Here is a 3,524-nt window from a genome sequence, read left to right on the forward strand (position 1 = left end):
GAAGCAAAAATATACAACAGAGAAACAAATCTTCAACAAGGGTGTTGGGAAAATTGGAGAGATACATGCAAAAAAATGAAACCACTGTCTTAAACCATATACAAAAATAAACTCAAAATGGATTAAAACTTGAGTGTAGGCTGAAACCATGAAACTTCTAGAAATGATAGGTCGTAAACTGTTTGACATCAATCTGAGTAATATCTTTTTGGATATATCCCTTTAAGCAAAGGAAACAAAAGCAAAAATAAACAAATAGGACTTCATCAAACTAAAAAGCTACACAGTGAAAGAAACCATCGAACAAAAAGAGACAACCTACTGAATGGGAGGATATATTTGCAAATGATATATCAGATAAGGGGTTGATATTTAAAATATATAAGGAACTCATACAACTCAATGACAAAAAAAAAAAATCCAATAAAATAATGGGCAGAGGATATGAAAAGACATTTTTCCAAAGACATACAGATGGCTGACAGACATATGAAAAAATGTTCAACATCACTAATAATCAAGGAAATGGAAATACAAATCAAAACCACAATGAGATACCACCTCATACTAGTCAGACTGGCTATTATCAAAAAGCCAACAAATAACATGTCTTGGCAAGGATGTGGAGAAAAGGAAACCCTCATACATTATTGGTGGAACTGTAAATTAGTGCAGCCACTATGGAAAGAGTATAAGGATTCCTCAAAATATTAAAAATAGATCGACCATACGATCCAGTAATTCTGCTCTTGGGTATTTATCTGAAGAAAAAGGAAACACTAATTTGAAAAGATATATGTTCCCTTATGTTTATTGCAGAATAATTTACAATAGCCAAGACATAGAAGCAACCTAGGTGTTCACTGATAAATGAATGGATATAGAAGATTGTGTGTGTGTGTGTACAATGGAATATTATGCAGCAATAAAACAAATGCACTCTTGCCACTTGAGACAATATAGATGGACCTAGAGGGCATTATGCTAAGTGAAATAACTGAAAGACAAATACTATATAGTTTCATATGTATGTGGAAAAACAAAACAAATGAACAAAACAAAACTTGACTCAGAAACAGAGACCAGAGGGATAGTTGATGGAGGAGAATGGGGGATGGGTAAAAAAGGTAAGAAGATTATGGTCAATAATGCTGTAATACATGTGCATGGTGACAGATGATTACTAGAATTAGTGGAGTCATCACATTGTAAGGGATGATCATTATACCATACACCTGAAACTAATAAAACTAGTATAATACTAGATACCAACTATACTTTTTTAAAAAAGCAGAATTTTTCAAACATGTCACATTGAAAAAAAGTCATGGCTACAGATTCATAATGATTACAAGCATATTAAACTCACTGAGAAGTCCTTCCAGAAACTATTTAACTGATTAATCCATCATTTCCTAAATTAATTTGACCATAGAACCCTAGTCATATTGTTTCTATTAAAATATTATGAAATTAGATTTTTACAAAATAGGTATTTGAAATATTGAAACAGGCCTCTGATATTTTCCATAAAAATATAGGGTCATTTATTACATTGCTGTCAGTTCTCTGAAAAATGTTATTCAACTTTTATAATTTATCTTGTGGAATTTGGTCTCTACAAATTGTTTAAAATTTTAATGGTTAAAAAACAAGAATATTTAAAATAATATCACCACATCTTCACACTAGGAATGAAAATTTCAAGAGCATGAGGCAAAAGGAAATCCTAAAACTATCCTATTTTTTGTGATTATTGTAAACCAAAATGATTAAAAAGAATGAATAGATAAAAGAGATGATGTCATTTTAATAGGATATTTAACTGGTATCTTATACAAATGAGGAACATGGTCACTTGGGCCCAATATCTAGAGCCTGACTCAACTCTAGATTTTTATGTTTTTATGTACAGTTTTGGTGAAAATTTATTAAATTGGTCATTTTTGAGAGATCATAGAAAATAAATCATTAAAAATAATAGCGACAGTTGCTGGGAACATGCAAGGTTGGAAAACATTATAAGGCTTAATGTTTTTCCAAGATATGTGTGTTCTGAGGAATACCGGTTTCAAGAACTAAATCTAGCCTTTCTCTAACAGAGTAACGTACTATATGGTGCTGAAACATGAAGGGCCATTTTCTTAAATATAACCTAATATAGAAACAGAATTCATCAAAATAAATATAAAAATCTACATTGTGATCCCAGGAAAAGTAACATCAGCATCACTTAGGAGCTTGTCAGAAATGCAAATTCTTGGCCTTACCCTAGACTTCTTGATTCAGAAACTCTGGGAACAGGGCCCAGAAATCTGTATTTTACTAAGTTCTCCAGGTGGTTCTGATAAGATTGGAGAACAATTGCTCTAACTTTCGTATGCTATTTGTATGGTTGTCTTACCCAAACTTGTTGAGACTTCTCAATCTGTGATCTTGGTAATAGTGGAATTTCCCCACATAGGAGGAGCAGAATACAGAGACTATTTTCCAAATATAACATTTAATGAGCAATCAGAAATGACCCGCCCTCTGTAGCAAGATAGAGTACAGAAGTTGTCTATGTATTTTTAGAACACAAAGAAAATTTGCTAGCATTTTCAGGAAAACTAAAAAAGATCCAGTCTCTTGTCACTAGCTTTAGATAACTGGTCTATAAATAACAAATAAAAGGAAAAAAATAACAGGATAAGAGTATAGCTATGAAGTTGACTAATATTTGTGGCAATTTAAGGAGAAAATAATGTAGGCATTCCCCGGCTATGAAAACAATCCAAACTTATATAAATAGAAAGAGGACATTTTAAAGTAGCAGAGGCTGCCTCCAAGACAATAGAGAGTATCTTTGCTCTAGGGATTGAAGGGTCATCATTCCACACCATGAGGCAGATCCAGTTTCTGAGGCAGCCTCTTGGTGACTGTATTAAGAGGTGACATCTGGTACTGGGCCATGGAGGGTTGCTTGAAGGCTCCAGTCACAACCACCACCCTCAAAGGGATTCCTGAAACCTACCTCCCTTTTCATAGACCTTCACATTCACCTTCGAAGCAGTGTGAACTGTGCTGAAAACTGAGTTCCTTAGCCAGGCATTTCAAAAAAAATCCTGGGTTACGTTTCCTCTTGCGAGGACACTTAATTTTTCATATTACAATGACACTCTGGAGCAGAGTTTTTCTGTCTTGTTACTATTGACATTTAAGACTGGATGATTCTTGGTTTGGGGAGGCTATCCTGTGCACAATAGGATGCTTAGCACCATCTCTGACCAATACTCACTAGATACCAGTAGCAACCCCAATTGTGACAACCAAAAGTGTCTCCAGACATTGCCAAATATCTTCTCATGGGGCGAGATACAAAAATCCCTTCCCCTTCCCAAGGTGAGATCCATTACTCTACAGATATACTTTTCGTTAGAGGGTAGAAAAAAAAAATCATCCTGTTCTTTATCTTCATCAAGACTGCTATGCCTGATATCTATCATTTTCCCTTTTTTATTTATCATCGCCCTTCCCCCCGCTGC

Source organism: Pteropus vampyrus, unplaced genomic scaffold (genome assembly GCF_000151845.1).
Source record: "Pteropus vampyrus isolate Shadow unplaced genomic scaffold, Pvam_2.0 Scaffold82, whole genome shotgun sequence".
In the NCBI taxonomy this organism is placed as follows: domain Eukaryota; kingdom Metazoa; phylum Chordata; class Mammalia; order Chiroptera; family Pteropodidae; genus Pteropus; species Pteropus vampyrus.